At 35.5% G+C, this 18,933-nt stretch overlaps 1 protein-coding gene and 1 long non-coding RNA gene across 9 annotated transcripts in view; both read left to right on the forward strand.

Moving 5' to 3' along the window:
• The window catches only part of RAD51B (RAD51 paralog B), an 889,743-nt gene that overhangs the window by 169,277 nt on the left and 701,533 nt on the right, over window positions 1–18,933 (forward strand). The gene's annotated exons all lie outside the window — the stretch shown is intronic.
• LOC143651909 (uncharacterized) overlaps window positions 1–18,933 on the forward strand; it is a 58,888-nt gene that overhangs the window by 3,319 nt on the left and 36,636 nt on the right. Inside the window, exon 2 of the long non-coding RNA XR_013160324.1 lies at window positions 1,723–1,758. This is a non-coding gene — a long non-coding RNA (uncharacterized LOC143651909). The remainder of the gene's footprint in view (window positions 1–1,722; window positions 1,759–18,933) is intronic.

An 18,933-nucleotide genomic window follows, 5' to 3' on the forward strand; every position in this document is an offset into this window, starting at 1 on the left:
TCCACATATATGACAGTATGTATGCAATTACTTTGAAGTGTAAAATGTAGTGCACTTTCAAAGATAACCAGAGGATACACCAGTCCTAGGATAGAAATGGATTTGCTCATTCTGTAAACACAACTATTAAATTTTGATGTGGATTTTGTTGGTTTCCTTGGATAAATAACAAAGGCCCAGTTACAGTTTTCTTATTTCTAAAATAATAGAGATTGATAGGCCTTGTTATTTACTTGTTTAGACTGTAGGGCCTGATGAGGGCTCCATTTTATAAAAATGACCATTGGATCAGAGTTAAGGACAAGCAGAGGAGTAAAAGACAGGAAAAGAGAGGGAAGGATTTCAGTGCAACTAAATTCTGTCACACCAGAGATTAGTACCAGTGGATCAATATCTGCTTATTAATTTTCATATTCAAGAAAGCATATTAGAAAATGGATGTACCACAGACCTCAAAATACTTGCAGTTTTATTAAAAACACATTACAAAAAGTCTTTAAATGACAAAAATGTTTTTAAACAGCTTTATGAGATACCATTCACATATCATAAAATTAACCCTTTTAAAGTATATAAGTGATTGTAATTCTTAACATTAAGTATATGTGAGTGGTTTTTTAGTGTATTCACAGAGTTGGGCAACCATCACCACTATCTATTTCTATAAACATTTTCATCACCCCCCAAAAAAGCCCAGTATCCATTAGCAATCACTTTTCCATTTCTCTCTACAGTACCCCCCAACCCCCCATCCATTGGCAATCACTAATCTACTTTCTGTGTCTATGGATTTGCCTTTTCTGGACATTTAATATAAATGAAATCATACAAAATGTGGCCTTTTTTGTCTGATTTCCTTCATTTAATATAATGTTTTTAAGGCTTATTCATGCTGTAGCATGTATCTGTACTTTATTCCTTTTTATTGTTGAATAGATATTTCACATTTTGTTTATACATGCATCATTTGATGGATATTTGGTTTGTTGCTACTCTTTAATATTATTAAACATATGAATATGCAGTTATGAACATTCATGCACAAGTTTTTCTGTGGACATAGTTTCATTTCACTAGGGTAAATACCCAGGAATTGAATTACTAGATCATATGTTAATTGTTTGACATCCTGGGGAACTGCCAAACAGTTTTCCAAAGTGACTTCACTGTTTTACAGTCCCATCAGCAATGAATGATGATTCCAATTTCTGCATATCCTTACTGAGGTTTGTTATTGTCCTTTCTTAATTTTAAATTATAACCATCTCAGAGAGTGTGAAGTGTTGATTTTTTTTTTGCAATGGCAAAAAATGCAAAAATGTTTTGATTTGCATTTCCCTGATGGCTAATGATGTTACATATCTTTTCATGTGCTCACTGACCATTCATTTATCTTCTTTGGAAAAATGTCTATTCAATTGAGTTATTTGTCCTTTCATTGTTGAGTTGTAAGAGTTCATTTTATATTCTAACTGCAAATCTGGTATCAGCTATATGATTTGCAAAATTTTTTTACATGCTGGAGTTGTTTTATCGCTTACTTGATGGTGTTGTTTGAAGCAGAAATATGTTATATGCACACACACATATACACACACACAATTTATAACATGACTCAATAGATGGTTTAGAAATGTTATGGTATATGTTTGGTTGTATTAGGTTGCTGTGGAGGGTGGAAAACAGGGCAATGACAATTGTCTTTTTTTTCTTCATGGGCAGGCACCAGGAATCGAACCTGGGTCTCCGTCATGGCAGGTGAGAATTCTGCCTGCTGAGCCATCGTAGGTCACATGGCCTGTTGTCTTTTATTGAAACTCAAAGCAATGCCCTAAGTTAATAGGGACTTCAATTACAGGAAGCCAGAAAGAAACACAGGCTACTAAGATAAAACATAATATCCCCTAACATATAGCACACCTTCTTCCTTCTGTCTTTGTGTTATCTTAGTTGCAAACTAGTAGAGAAGTGCTAGGGGTTGTGTTAGTGAGAAAAGAATAATTAGTTGTTTCCTTTATTTGTGACTCAGTTAAGATGTACTTCTAGAGATATAGTTGAAAAATAAACTAATGAACAATAAAGGACTGACTGGTTCTAGCAGGAATGCCTTTAGTAATTCTGCTCTTATAAGTCACCTTCAGAGAAATGCTTTCATAGTTGATCAGCGTATATAGTGAGATTTATCTAGTGACAATAATAACTCATAGTTAGATGAGGAGGGAGAGGTAGGTGAAGAAAATGGAATATGTCTTTTGCAAAGTCTGAATGGAGATCTCTCCCTATTAGTAACTGAGTAGGTTAACTGCTGTGGTGAACATGGGGTGACATATGAGAGAATTGTGTTCACTTGTCCATCTTGTTGACCAGTCTTCCTAGTAGTCCTTTTGAGAACATTATTAGTTGCTTTACCATATCTTCAGCTTGATATTGAAGTGCAATGGCAATACTGAGGATATCTTTAAAATTGTCTGAGGTAAATTTAAAAATGGTCATATCTGGCAGGTGATCGGTACAGATGAGAGTGTTTTGGTTTGTTTGTTTTAACATAGAGGTTTGAAATAGAACTCTAAAAGCCTTCTGAGAAGGATGTCGACTTTCTCAAGGCTTTTTCCTGAAATGGCATGGGAAAATCAGTATGGATTCTTGACAGAGGTTTCTTAGGTTACTGTGCGTAAAAATGTGGATTTGTAAAGTAGCCTGGCATGTGTTGCAGTGCTTTTTAATTTTTAACATTAATTAATTATTTTTTACAATATAAATACTAATTCCAGACTATGGAATAACATTGATTTATGTGAACCCTTTTGTAAACTTTGCTTCCTAAAATGTAACTATTAAATCTTTTAAAATAACAGTGTAGTTGGTCCCTTAAGAAAGATAATTTCAATTGATGTCTTATGACTGACTTAAATTCTTCAGGAAATTTCTCTCCAGATTCCTCTTAAACCCAGAAAGATATTTTGTATCTTCTTAATTTAATCTTGTGCTTTGATCAGACTGAAGAGATGAGTCAGAGAAAGTTTCTAACACCAATACATTCGGGGAAGGTTGCAAAACATAATTTTGAATCTGAACTGGCATTAACTGTCGGTTTTGCTCTTCCAAGCTCATGAACAAATTTGTAATCATGAGCATATTGTGTAATGGTAACATAATTGAGGTATAGGTATCCTTTATAACATAACTCCCAGGAGACTTGTGTTCAGTACCCAATGTGAAGATATATTAAGATGGTTGTGAAATTCTTTGCTGCCTTATAGCAGAGACTTCTTAGTCAATTTGTATAATTTGTTTCGTAGATGATGGTATCCTTGAGGAGGAAATAATTGATGCCTCAATGTCACATCGGCATCTTGGAGTAAAGAATAACTCCAACACCATTAAATAAAGCTTTCGTGTTTGCTAATGTGTTCACCAGATTAAGGAGTGAGAAGCTGTATAACTCTTGAGGAAATAGTCTCATTTGATAATTTTTAATGTGACCTAGATTTTTATCTAGTGTGTGATGATGCAATGTAGTGACAGTTATATTGATCTGCTATCTAGGGAGATAACTGGTAAACTTGGGTCCAAGGAAAAGAGATCTATTATATAAGAAAATTTGTGATCAAAAGAGCAATATTTATTCTTGTTGTCAGCTAACTCTTACTGTGAAATGTTTAAGGCATTTGGGTTCTAATTTGAGAGATTAGTTGAAAAATAGTTATTTGACACTTATGTGCCTAGCACTGTGCTAGGTACTGGAAAATTAGAGCAAATAAGTCCCAGATTTTGAGGTACTTAAATTTGTGGGGGCTAGACATACAGGCAGATTTTTTTGTTACATTGATATAAGCATTTTACTCTTTTTATTTCTCCAATGTAGAAACATGCAAAGAGGAGCACACAGGAAGAATCCCTAATCAATTCTAGGTTACATGTGTGTACCCAATGTATGATAAGGTTGCCCTAGGATGTATGCTTTAAAAAGGTGGAAACCAGTTTGTGTGCTTTATGTGGATCCTCGCATAAATTAGATAGTATATATACTATTGACAATGTCAGGGTATACTACATTCCTGTTAAAAAGAAAATACCATCAAGCTGTGATAAAACTATTTTTAAAAAAGACAAGAATGGAATAAATTTTTGATTTAGAGTAGTGGTGACCATGGGGTAGAGGTGAGTAGATAGGGTTCAGGAGGAGCCCATGTGTAGCTTCATTGAGATTGAGAATAATTTAATTCACAAATTGGGTGTTTAGTTTATCATTAAATTTTTTTATCATTACATTTTAAAACCTTTTAAGATATTTATTCTTTTGTATCTATCAAATGTAATGAATTAAAAAATCAGGATTTTCAGCAATTAAACATTTCTCAAGCAATCTGAATTTCTTAAAAGCTTTTGCATAAATTGTGGGAGAAAAACTGAACTCCCCTAGTTAGTCAAACTATCTATCTGTCATCTCTCTCTCTCTCTCTTCATCCATCCATCCATCCATCCATCCATCCATCCATCCATCCATCCATCCATTTTGTTTTACTTTAGTGTTTTGAAACAGGCCAGAAATACTCTAGATGTCTTTCCATAAAGCCTGAGTGTCTGTTTTTCCTGTTTCCATGTACTGGGTCCAGAACACCACTTGTAGGTCAAAAGAATTCTGTCTGAACTGGCTAGGCAAACATTTAAGTATTCATTACCTCGGTGTGTGTGTGTTTGTATTTAATGATGTTTGTGCATGGCTTAGGTAGGGATTTTGAAATCATTATAGGGTTTCCCTATTTGCTGGGCAGTTTTAGAGTCATTAGTAGAAAAAAAAAAAAACCCAGAGAAAAATACTTTCCTCTTTCATCTATGTCCCATATTACACCAATGTTCCCTGAAAATAGCACTGATTTTCTGGGAAAGGTCATGACTTATACTTTTCTCAACCTTTATTCCTACTCTCCAATTCATGTTTCCTTCTTACAACATGGTCATGTGCTTACCCAAGTTTGGCTTATGAACCATGTAGAATATTTGTGGAGTTTTATTTTTTAAGTCCTACACTATGTGCACATGATGCAGTATTTAATTTGGAATGAGTTCTGCGTTTTGTTACACGGGCTTCTTGTGGTGTTTATCTTGGAATCCACAAGAAGGAGGGAAATATTTTTGCATTTTATACATCTGGGCATTGTTCATAGTCCTCCTGTGACTTGGGAATTCTGTGTGGGGCAAAATCCAAAGAATAGTATTAAAAATAGTGGAGTTATAATGACATTTGAGTAAAATCCCTGAGAATACTCTTTTGATACCAGCAGAATTTGATTTTGAGGTGGTTAACATTTTCAATTGTATGATTCACTGTTGGCCTGAGTAAACTTCTTGAATTATAAAGTTACGTGACACTCTTGCATGTAGGCTAGTGGGTTGCCAGGCATTCTGACAGTCTACAGCAGATTTGACTTTTTGGGGAAGGATTTTGACTTGATTTTTTTCATGGGATAAGAAGGTGAAGTGATTTCTGCTCACTCTGTTGTCCCCTTACCCCACAAGCATCTTAAGAGACTGTAAGGGTCTCTCCATTCATTCCCTTGATCGTGCCCCTGTCCATCCAGCTTCCAGCCAGTGACCAACCCTGAGAACACCCCAGGTGCTATGTCAGGAGTGGGGGTTGTCTGATAATCTTATTCTTTCCCTGATTGTATATAAGAACTTGTTTTAAACAGATTGGGATGGTATAGTACAGTACAGTACCTTTGGCTAGGGGTCTGCTAGAATGGGGGAATCCTTTTGAAAAAATAGAAAGGGGTTACAGAAACCTTGCTGTTCTTTGAGTGAGTTTGCATATGGACAGTATTGCTTTTTGACCCAAGTCTGGTTTTCCTTCATTCCCATGTCTCATCTTTTATCCAGCTGCAGAGAAGAGGCTGGGAAAGCAGAATGAAAGCTCCAAATGATCTGCCCTTGAATAAAAGAAAGAGTGATTTCTCTTGTTAGAGAGTATAGACCAGTTTGGGGAGAAAGTTATTTACTTTTTTATTTTTTGGGTCAGGACTGTTTGTTTTTTTCCCTTTAACAGCAATAAGGTAGGGGGTGGGGACCAATAAAGGAATTCATATAGTATTTTCAAATGTGTTTAATAAGGTTTCCCATATGATTATAAGAGAAAAGAAATAATTAGAGGGCAGAGGTCAAAATCCTGTTTGTTGTGGTTTAATAATCCATTGAATATGAGGCAATTTTAGTGCTTGGATAGGACAGCTCAGTTAGATGTTGTTTCTCTTTGTTGGTTTCTTTGGCCTTTCCTTTGGGATTTTTTCCTCCTTTACTTTCATAATGCATTTTGTAACTTTCAGTTAAAAAATAACCATCAAAGTTTAAATTTTTGGCAATTCTGGTCCTGTGATGGGAATCACAATGTAGAAGAGAATGGCTTGACTTCCGCTGGAGAGAGGTTAATAATAGGAACCCCAAGGGTTGGTACCAAGATCATGCTTGTTTAATGTTTTCATGACTCCCAAAAGGAAATGGTGAAATCTGCTAATGACACCAAATTGTTTTTGCTGATCCAAATAGGGATTCTGGGAAGCTTCTTCAGAGTATTTGGAATAGTGGAAGAATTGGGCAATGTGGTGGCAGACATGCTGAACTTGAAGTGAAAGTTTATGTGAAAAAGCAGGAATAATGTCAAATCAGTTGGTTACAAAGCCTGCCAAGTCCTTTGAGAGGAAGACTGTGGAGTCTCCTTAAGGACTTCGCTTTGGGTCCTCTCATGTAAAGAAGACTTAGGACAAAGAAAATTTTGATATATAGAAAATGAAAACTATTGTGGCAATGGTTATTATTATAAAATGTAATGACTTAAAAATATAGTGTCTGGGTTATTTTTTTAATGCTAGCAGTAGTATATCCATAAAAGCATTGTTTCCCTTGAAAAGATTGTAGAAGATTGTTATGTTCATTTTATGCATGCTCCGCTTTTTAGTGGGTAGAGCCTCTAGTACATTTTTTAACTATTTTCTGTGGCGGCAGGTCCTCATTTATTAGGGTATTTTGACACAGCCAGCAATCATTTAGCACCAGATGAATAAGATGGGTAATCAAATTAAATAATAAATTTTAAATATAAATTAAATATGAAGTAGTAAAGCTAGTTTTCTTTTATTGCTTCCAAATTGATAAGAAAATTACCAATGAGGAATTGTAAAAATACTTTGTATCATAGTGGTAGTATTAGAATAACTATTTGATTGATTTATTTCTCAGATACCACTCATTTAGATTTATAAGTTATAGGAGCTTATTAAAGTACCTGTTTCATTTCATTATAGATATACCATGGTTATAAGTGACCTATTTCTTTTAAAACTTTTGTCTGTGTCCCCTAAATGGACTCTTAGGGTGGTAGCAGGAGTTTGGATAGTATCGGAGATTCCCTTAATGCCTTTATTTTTCTAACTAAAGCCTACATCTATGTTGTGAAAAAGACACTGTAGATTGAAAAATGAGCTATGGACTCACAATCTGTGTCCATTCATTCCTCTCTTTCTCCCTCTTACCCATCCATCCATCCATGTATTCATCCATCCATTCATTCATTCGTCCTTTTGAAAAGAAAAATGAGTCACTCCCTGCTCTCAAGATGCGTGGTTTTATTTTCATGCAGTATATTCATGTGAAACAAATAAACAGCAGTCAATTATCCCAGCCTGAATGGAGTAAATCCCGTGGTTTTCAAACTTTATCTATGGAACCTTTATTTAGGTTAAGGATCCCTGTCTTCTCTCCTCCCTATTAATGAAAATCCCTGGAGTAACTTAAAAAAACCGGTGGTACAAAGAATAAAATATCCAGAGTTAGATAAAAGTTTGTATACAGAAACAGCCAGGGAGCATATTTAATTTCTTTCTTACTCTTCTGAGATTATTAAAACAAAATTTAAAATTTCCATTTACTAATACTATGTTTCTCCAATTTGAAGGTCAGTATAAATACACAAATTACTTCCATATTTAAGTTTATAACAGACTTTTTATCTGCCTCCACAATTCTCTATCTTTAAACTCATAAAGTGAGAGAAAAGTCAGGAGAATTTCTTATCCGTGAGCAGAATACTTCCTGTTCTAGTGAAGTGTCACAGTTAGCTCAAGAATAAAAACCTCTTAACACTCCATGGTTCTAAATGCAGGGTCCCAGAATGGCTACATGAGAGTAATTGGGGGATAATTGTCAAAAACAAAGATTACAAATTACAATTTAGATTTAGAATTAGAATTAGAATTCCAGTTTAGACTTGGAATTTGTAGAGTAGAGCCCACGTATTTGTATTTTAACAAGTTCTTCTCTGCATAAAATAATCTTTCTAAAAATGGGTATGTACAAAGAGCCTAAAAGATAAAATGATGTTAGAATGTACTGAAATAAAGTATTATGTAGAGTTTGTCCTGTGACAGAACTGTGACAGAACTGTAATGAATAATTATTTTGAACTGATACTAACAGAAAGCATGGTTTCATGGTTAAGAGTTGGGTTCTGGAGCCACCAGGTCCGGATTCAAATCATAGTTTTGTCACCTACTAGTTGTGTAATCTTGGGAAAAGTATTTAATGATCCCTCTGTGCCTCAATTTTCTCACCTGTAAAGTGGAGCTGATAATGACGATTGCCTCAAAGAGTTATTGTGAAGATTAAATGAGATATTGAATAAAAAGCATTTAGAACACATTTGGTACATAGTAAGCTTTCATTAAAAGTTTGCTATTATTATCACTTTCCCCTCTAATATAAGGAGGTAAACATTTTGCTCCCAATTGTGATATTTGTTTTATAATGAGATCAGGTCTGTTAAGAAGAAACATAAAAAAAAATCAGAAAAATGATTGCTCAGATACACGCAAGTGCCTATATATGTAGGCATTTACATCTAAATATATTATATAAAATATAAAGTGGGAAATCAGTGCACCTTCTTTAATTTCTTTGGAGTAGGACATTAAAGTGACAAATTCTAGATTTGCTATATTTCTCATTCCTATAGCACTTATTTCAGTACAAGCAAAAGTGATGTGATCCTAACAGACACAGTAGATGGCGCTTTAGACTTAGTTTTTAAAGAAACCATCCTAGAGGGAAAAGAAAACTAAAGCACATTTAAGAATATGTATTTTTTATTGACAAATCTTCACATACATACAGTCCATAAATGGTGTACAGTAAGTGGCTCACAATATCATCACATCATCACATAGTTGTGTATTCATCACCATGGTCAGTTTTAGAACATTTGTATCACTCCAGTAAAAAAAAATAAAAAGTAAAAACTCATATATTCTATAACCTTATCCCTCCCCCTCACTGACCATTAAATAAAATAAAATTTACTTTACCTCTTATCCCCCCTATTATTTAATTTTATTTTTTCCATATTGTTTTACTCATCTGTCCATAATCTGGATAAAAGGAGCATCAGATACAAGGTTTTCATAATCACACTGTCACATTTTAAAAGCTATATCATTATACATTTGTTTTCAAGAATCAAGGCTACTGGAATACTGCTCAACAGTTTCAGGCACTTCCCTCCAGCCACTCCAGTACACCATAAACTAAAAAGAATTATCTGTATAATGCCTAAGAATAACCTCCAGGATAACCTCTCGACTCTGTTTAAAATCTCTCAGCCACTGAAACTTTATTTTGTCTCATTTCTCTCCTCTCCTTTTTGGTCAAGAAGGCTTTCTCAATCCCATGATGCCAGGTCCTGGCTTATCTGGGGAGTTCTGCCTCATATTGCCAGGGAGATTTGTCCCACGTAGGGGAAAGGGCAGCGAGTTCACCTGCTGAGTTGGCTTAGTGAGAGAAGCCATATCTGAGCAAAGAAAGAGGTTCTTTGGGGTCTCTTAGGCATAATTATAAGTAGGCTTAGCTTATCGTTTGTAGGAATAAGTTTCATAGGCACAGACTCCAAGATCAAGGGCTTGGCCTATTGATCTGGTTATCCCCACTGCTTGGGAGAATATCAGGAATTCTTCAAATGGTAAAGTTGAATATTTTCTCCCTTCTTCCCAGTCCCCCAAATGGATTTGGCAAATACTTTTTATTTACTGCCCAAATTACTCTGGGATATATCAGGGCATCACACTAACCCATATAAATCAACAAGATCTCACCCCCTGTTCAAGATTCCATGTACTTATGGTGTTCAACTAAACTGACCATACAAGTTAAATTAGAATGTGCTACCCAAAATATAAATTTTGCACCAAATAAACGTTCTCTCTTTGGTCTCATGCAGAAGTTGAAGTTTTAAAACATGGACAATGTCATTCTTTGCCCTGCATTCTGATTTAGCTTAGTCCTATCCAGATCAGCTTCATTCACATCTCTAGGGGAAGATCCCTTTTTTAGCTTTTTAAAAAGTTCTTATATTGGGTAGTGGTAGCTTTCATAGCTTCAGAGCTCTACTCTGAGTCTCAGGTGTCACATAACTGTTCAAAGTTTCTGAAAACGACCAGGGTATATACAAACAACTCTGTATCTCAGAATTTAGTTACAACTCCTGAATATGTGTGACTGCTGTAAGAGTAAAACACATTTTAATGTGCTTTTTTTCATCACCAAGACAATTTCATCTCAGAGTGTGTACCTCTAAGAAATGAGGATTTTTCTAACAGAGCTGGAGAATAATTTTAGAAAAACTTAATCTCCCAGTTGCTCTATTTGTGTCAAGTTTGTCACATGGAAAGTATTAGCTATGCTTTAAACTACAAATCTATAAGAAAGTTATTTTCTTTTAATACACTGCCTTGTGATAAGGATTTCACCCCCCCCACACACACACTCTTATCTCTCTCTTTTAATATTTTTGCTCTTAGTTTTTTTGGCCCCTATTATTATTACACATTTTTAAGAATCTATTTTTATTTTAAAACAAATAATACAGTTAGAACCATCCAAAATGGATATTTTAGCTTAACTATAGGCATATTTAAATAAAGTATCCATATAATCATTGTAAAACCTGTGTTTGCACAGTAAGTTTCATAAACCAATTTAAAATTAAGCAACAAGGACAAAAATCTACAAATGCAGATAGCAAGGTTCTTAAATTCTTAATATTGAACACTAACTCAAATAGCATTTGATCAGCTGTCAAAATTGTGAATGTTCTCAAAATATCAAATAGAAAGTTATTACTAATATCTACATTGCTATAGTAATGACTATGTTATTAAACATTTTCCTGATTTCAGGAAAATATGAAGACAAGTATTTTTTACAATTAACGTATGAAAAATTTAACCACCTAAAATGGATATCTTAGTTAGCTTATCCATAGGCATATTTAAATAAAATAGCTAAGTATCATTATATAGCCTGTTTGTACTAATTTAAAATTAAAACAAGGGAGGAAAAAAATCTATAGATACAGATATCAGAGTTTCTTAATTGTAAATATTAAACACTATCTTAAATACCATTTGATTAACCATCAAAACTCTGTGCCTTCTCAGAATATCAAGTTAAAAGTTATTACAGATTTCAACTTTGCTATACTAGGAAATTATGTTACTAAACATTTTCAGTTTTTTTTATTTCAGAAATTTATTTTATCTACTATTACTATACCTGCCTATAGTTTTTTTACTGTATTTTTTGTTGTAAAAGGTAATACATGTACACACACAAAGAAGAATATATATACACACACAAAGAAAAGAAAGAAAAAAGCAATAATTTTCAAAGCACACTTTAAAAGGCAGCTACAGAACAGGTCCCAGAGTTTGTCATGGGTTACCATTCCCTCATCTCACATTTTCCCTTCTATCTGCTCCAAAACACTGGAGGCTTTACCAAATCATAATAATGGAATCACTAATAAGGTGATATCTGCTTAATGTGTAAGAATAACCTCCAGGATAACCTCTCAACTCTGGAATCTCTCAGCCATGGACACTTTGTCTCATTTCACTCTTCCCCCTTTTGGTGGAGAAGGTTTTCTCAATCCCTTGATGCTGAGTCTCAGCTCATTCTAGGGTTTTTCTCAATCCCTTGATGTTGAGTATCAGCTCATTCTAGGATTTCTGCCCCATGTTGCCAGGAAGGTCCACACCCCTGGGAGTCATGTCCCACGTAGACAAGGAGAGGATGGTGAGTTTGCTTGTTGTGCTGGCTGGAGAGAGGGGCCACATCTGAGCAACAAAAGAGGTTCTCTTGGGGGTGATTCTTAGACCTAATTTTAAGTAGGCTTGACCTATCCTTTGTGGGGTTAAGTTTCATATGAACAAACCCCAAGACTGGGAGCTCAGGCAATAGCTTTGGTTGTCCACATTGCTTGTGAGAATATCAAGAATTCAACTTGGGGAAGTTGAATTTTCCCTCGTTCTCACCATTCCCCAAAGGGGACTTTGCAAGTACTTTTTTATTCATTGGTCAAATCACTCTCAGATTTATAGGGGCATCACTCTGGAAAACCAACAAAATCTCATGTCCTACCCAAGGTTCCATGTACTTACGGTGTTCAGTTAAGCTGTCTACATAAGTTGTATTAAGAAATGCACTAGTCAAAATATAAATTTTGTACCAAATAAACATTTTTTGCTTTAGTCTCACACATAAGTTGAAATTTTAAAATATTAATTACCATCTATTTTCAGCAACCTGCAGTAATGACATTCCTTTGTTCTTCCTCATGAAAAAACATTTTTAAAATTTATACATTTAGTCACTATCATTATACACTCTAGGCATTCCTAGATTTTACCACTCAATCTTTATCATCTATCTTTCGTTCTGATTTCATTTGTGCACCTAGCCCTCCTCCCTCTATCATTCTCACATTCAGCTTCATTCAGTGTTTTAACATAGTTATATTTTAACATAGTTATATTACAGTTAGGTAGAATTGTGCTGTCCATTTCTGAGTTTTTACATTCAGTCCTGTTGCACAATCTGTATCCCTTCAGCTCCAATTACCCAATATCTTACCCTATTTCTATCTCCTGATGGTCTCTGTTACCAACAAAATATTCCAAGTTTATTCACTAATGTCAGTTCATATCAGTGAGACCATACAGTATTTCTCCTTTTGTTTCTGGCTAACCTCACTCAGCGTAATGTCCTTAAGGTCCATCCATGTTCTTACATACTTCATAACTGTATTCTGTCTTACAGCTGCATAATATTCCATTGTATGGATATACCACAGCTTGTTTAGCCACTTGTCTGTTGATGGACATTTGGGCTGTTTCCATCTCTTCGCAATTGTAAATAATGCTGCTGTGAACATTGTGTGCAAATGTCCGTTTGTGTCCTTGCCCTCATATCCTCTGAGTAGATACCTAGCAATGGTATTGCCGGGTCATATGGCAATTATATGTTTAGCTTTTTGAGGAACTGCAAACTGCCTTCCACAATGGTTGTACCACTTGACATTCCCACCAACAGTGGATAAGTGTGCCTCTTTCTCCACATCCTCTCCAGCTCTTGTCACTTTCTGTTTTATTGATAATGGCCATTCTGGTGGGTGTGAGATGATATCTCATTGTGGTTTTGATTTGCATTTCTCTAATAGCCAGGAAAGTTGAGCATCTCTTCATATGCCTCGTGGCCATTTGTATTTCCTCTTCTGAGAAGTGTCTGTTCAAGTCTTTTGCCTATTTTGTAATTGGATTGACTGTCATTTTGTTGTTGAGTTGAACAATTTCTTTATAAATTGTGGATTTATAGATCTTCATCTGATATGCCGTTTCCAAATATTGTCTCCCATTTTGTAAGCTATCTTTTTACTTTCTTGATGAAGTTCTTTGATGCTCAAAAGTGTTTGATTTTGAGGAGTTCCCATTTCTTTTTTTTTCTTTCTTCAATGCTCTTGCTTTGAGTGTAAGGTCTAGAAAACCTTATACACCTCCAAGTATAAGATTTATAAGATATATCCCTACATTTTCTTCCAGCAGTTTTATGGTCTTAGATCTAATGTTTAGGTCTTTGATCCATTTTGAGTTAACTTTTGTATAGTGTGTGAGATATGGGTCCTCTTTCATTCTTTTGTATATGGATATCCAGTTCTCTAGGCACCATTTATTGAAGAGACTGTTCTGTCCCAGGTGAGTTTGCTTGACTGCCTTATCAAAGATCAGTTGTCCATAGATGAGAGGGTCTTTATCTGAACACTCTATTCAATTCCATTGGTCAATATATCTATCTTTATGCCAGTACCATGCTGTTTTGATCACTGTAACTTCATTATACGCCTTAAAGACAGGTAGCATGAGACCTCCGACTTCGTTTTTTTCCTCAGGATACTTTTAGCTGTTTGAGGCACCCTGCCCCTCCAGATAAATTTGGTTATTGGTTTTTCTATTTCTGAAAAGTAAGTTTTTGGGATTTTAATTGGCATTGCATTGAATCTGTGAATCAATTTAGGTAGAATTGACATCTTAACTATATTTAGTCTTCCAATCCATGAACACGGTATGCCCTTCCATCTGTTTAGGTCTTCTGTGATTTCTTTTAACAAATTCTTGCAGTTTTCTTTGTATAGGTCTTTTGTCTCTTTAGTTAAATTCATTCCTAAATATTTTATTCTTTTGCTTGTAATTGTAAATGGAATTCTTTTCTTGATTTCCCACTCAGATTGTTCCTTACTAGTGTATAGAAACACTACAGACTTTTGAGTGTTGATCTTGTAACCTGCCACTTTGCTGTACTCATTTTTTAGCTCTAGTAGTTTCGCTGTGGATTTTTCGGGATTTTCGACGTATAGTATCATATCATCTGCAGACAATGAGAGTTTTACTTCTTCCTTTCCAATTTTGATGCCTTCTATTTATTTTTCTTGTCTAATTGCTCTCGCTAGAACTTACACACAATGTTCAATAACAGTAATGATAGTGAACATCCTTGTGTTGTTCCTGATCTTAGGGGAAAAGTTTTCAGTTTTTCCCCATTGAGGATGATGTTAGCTTTGGTTTTTCATATATTCCCCTTATCATTTTGAGGAAGTTCCCTTCTATTCCTGTCCTTTGAAGTGTTTTCAACAGGAAAGGATGTTGAATTTTGTCAAATGCCTTTTCTGCATCAATCAAGATGATCATGTGGTTTTCTGCTTTGATTTGTTGTTATGGTATATTATATTAATTGATTTTCTTATGTTGAACCATCCTTGTATACCTGGGATGAATCCTGCTTAGTCATGATGTATAATTCTTTTAATGTTTTGCTGGATTTGATTTGCTAGAATTTTGTTGAGGATTTTTGCATCTGTATTCATTAGAGAGATTGGTTTGTAGTTTTCTTTTTTTGTAATATCTTTGTCTGGCTTTGGTATGAGGATGATGTTGGTTTCATCAGTTGAGTTAGGTAGCTTTCCGTCCTCTTCAAATTTTTTGAAGAGTTTGAGCAGGATTGGTACTAAATCTTTCTGGAATGTATGGTAGAATTCACATGTGAAGCCATCTGGTCCTGGATTTTCATTTGAGGGAACTTCTTAATGACTGATTGAATTTCTTTACTTGTGATTGGTTTGTTGAGGTTGTCTATTTCTTCTCAAGTCAAAGTTGGTTGTTTGTGCCTTTCTAGAAAGTTGTCCATTTCATCTACATTGTTGTATTTATTAGCATAAAGTTGTTCATAGCATCCTGTCATTACTTCCTTTATTTCTGTGGGTCAGTGGTTATGTCTCCTCTTCCATATTTAATCTTATTTATTTGCATCCTCTCTCTTCTTCTTTTCGTCAGTCTTTGGGGTTACTTTGCTGTTCTTTCTCTAGTTCTTCCAAGTGGACAGTTAATTCCTCGATTTTTGCTTTTTCTTCTTTTTTGATATAGGCATTTAGGGCAATAAATTTCCCTGTTAGCACTGCCTTTGCTGCATCCCATAAAGTTTGATATGTTGTGATTTCATTTTCATTTGCCTCGAGATATTTACTGATTTCTCTTGTAATTTTTTCCTTGACGCACTGGTTGTTTAAGGGTGTATTGTTGAACCTCCATATGTTTATGAATTTTCTGGCACTCTGCCTGTTATTGATTTCCAACTTCATTCCTTTATGATCTGAGAAAGTGTTTTGTATGATCTCAATGTTTTTAAATTTATTGAAACTTGCTTTGTGACCCAGCATATGGTCTTTCTTTGAGAATGATCCATGAGTATTTGAGAAAAAGGTGTATCCTGCTGTTGTGGGGTGTAATATTCTACTAATATCTTTTAAGTCTAGCTCATTTATTGTATTATCAAATTTTCTGTTTCTTTATTGATCTCTGTCTAGATGTTCTGTCCATTGATGAGAGTGGGGAATTGAAGTCTCCAACTATTATGGTAAATGCGTCTATTTCACTTTTCAGTGTTTGCACATGTGTTTTGGAGCATTCTGTCTCGGTGAATGAATATTTATGATTGTTATGTCTTCTTGCTGAATTGTTCCTTTTATCAATACATAGTATCCTTCTTTGTCTCTTTTAACTGTTTTACATTTGAAGTCTAATTTGTTGGATATTAATATAGCTACTCTTGCTCTTTTCTGATTGTTGTTGGCATGAAATATCTTTTCCCAACCTTTCACTTTCAACCTATGTTTATCCTTAGTTCTAAGATGTGTTTCATGTAGACAGCATATAGATGAATCCTGTTTTTTGATTCATTCTGTCAGTCTATGTCTTTTAACTGAGAAGTTTAATCCATTAACATTTAGTGTTTTTACTGTATGGGTAAAACACTACTGTCTTCTAACATTTTACCTTTTGGATTTTATATGTTGTGTCTAATTTTTCTTCTTTTTACCTTTACTGATAGTCTCTGTTTCTACACTCTTCTCCACACCTCTCCTGCCTTTTCATATCTGCCTGTACTGCTCCTTTAGTATTTCCTGTAGAGCTGGTCTCTTGGTCACAAATTCCCTCAGTGACTTTTTGTCTGAAAATGTTTTCATTTCTCCCTCATTTTTGAAGGACAATTTTGCTGGATATAGAATTCTTGGTTGGCAGTTTTTCTCTTTTAGTAATTTAAATATATCATCCCACTGTCTTCTTGCCTCCATGGTTTCTGCTGAGATACCTATGCATAGTCTTATTGGACTTCCCTTGTATGTGATGGATTGCTTTTCTCTTGCTGCTTTCAAGATTCTCTCTTTCTCTTTGACCTCTGATGCTCTGATTAGTGTGTCTCTTGGAGTACGTCTATTTGGATCTATTCTCTTTGGGGTATGCTGCATTTCTTGGATGTGTAATTTTAAGTCTTTCATAAGAGTGGGAAATTTTCAGTGATGATTTCCTCCATTAGTTTTTCTCCTCCTTTTCCCTTCTGTTCTCCTTCTGGAACAGCCACAGCATGTATATTCGTATGCTTCATATTATCATTCAATTCTCTGAATCCCTCCACATATTTTTCCATTTTTTTTCCTATGTTTTCTTTTGCTTGTTGCATTTCAGATGTCCCATCCTCCAGTTCACTAATCCTGTCTTCTGCCTCTTGAAATCTAACATTGTAGGTTTGCACTGTTTTTTTCATCTCTTCTACTGTGCCTTTCATTCCCATAAGTTCTGTGATTTGTTTTTCACACTTTCGATTTCTTTTTTTTGTTCATTCTTTGCCTTCTTTATATCCTCCCTCAATTCATTGATTTGATTTTTGATGAGGTTTTCCATGTTTGTTCGTATATTCTGAATTAATTGTTTCAGCTCCTGTATGTCACTTGAATTGTTGGTTTGTTCCTTTGTCTGGACCATATCTTCAATTTTCCTACTGTGATTTGTTATTTTTTGCTGGCAGCTAGGCATTTAATTACCTATTATTCTGGAGATTAGTTAATTAGTTTATTCTTGAGATTGTTTTTAGTTCTTTTACCTACGGTTTTCTTGCTGGATGAATTTGTTGTCTGTCTGTTCTGTCACATTCAGTTCAGCTATTTTGGAACCGCTAGCTTAGGTTTTGTTTAACAGAGGAGAATTTTTCAGTTCTTGTTTTCTTGTTTCTTACCCTGCCTATATGATACCATTTCTACCCATCCTTACGACGGTTTACTTAGGTATTATAGACCCCAGCCCGATTTTCCCAATTTAAACTGGCCTCCTGTCAGGAGGCAAGAGTCACCTGTGTCAATTTTCCCTGAGGGTGATACCCAGCATGTTGAAAGAAATTCCTATGAAGTCTCTGGACACTGTTTTTCTTATCCTGCCCAGTATGAGGTGATTGTCTGCCTGCAGGTCTCACCAGCATAAGATGATATGGTACCTGTAACTTTGGCAGACTCTCGCTGCTGGGGGTGTGGTGGAGACAGAGGAGAGGTTGTAGGCTGGTTTTAATGGCTTCAAATAGCTAATCCCTGGGGTCTGAATTCCTTAAGGGAGGGATTCCACCTGAGTTGGACTTCATCCCTCCCCTGGGGAAGGCACAGGCTCCTGACAAGCCCTCAGAAGCTTGTTTCTGCCTATGCCTAGGGCAGTTGCAGCCTGAGAATCCCTGCCACTGTATCCAAAGGCAGTCAAGCCTTTGTAGAAACACAGCCACAAAAACCGCTGTTTCTTTTCCCGTGAGCCCTGCCCCCTTGGCTCCTGGGGCAAAAATGAGCGACCTCCGCTTTGACCAGGTTCACCTGAACTGGGGGCCTATTTTTAGGTATCAGAATTTGTTAATTAATTCTACAATTGGCGTTTGGTTTTGCTCAGCCCCTGTTGGTAAAGTCTCTTTCCTTTCCCCTCTGGGAAGCAGTCCATTGGGCAGGGGCGCCGGCTGCCACGGCTTGGGGAACTCACAGTTCTGGGGGTGCTTGCAACCGATCCAGCTGGTGCAGAATGGGTTATGCTGTGTGTCCGGTCACTGACGGTTATTATAATCTGTTCCTGGTTATTTAGTAGCTATTCCGGAGGACAAACTAAATTGTGCACCTTGCTAAGCCGCCATCTTGGTACCTCCCCTATCATTACATTTTATGCAACTGCTTTTTGGATTCTGTAGGAAGCAAAAAGTGGA

The sequence above is a fragment of the Tamandua tetradactyla genome, chromosome 12 (assembly GCF_023851605.1).
Source record: "Tamandua tetradactyla isolate mTamTet1 chromosome 12, mTamTet1.pri, whole genome shotgun sequence".
NCBI lineage: Eukaryota > Metazoa > Chordata > Mammalia > Pilosa > Myrmecophagidae > Tamandua > Tamandua tetradactyla.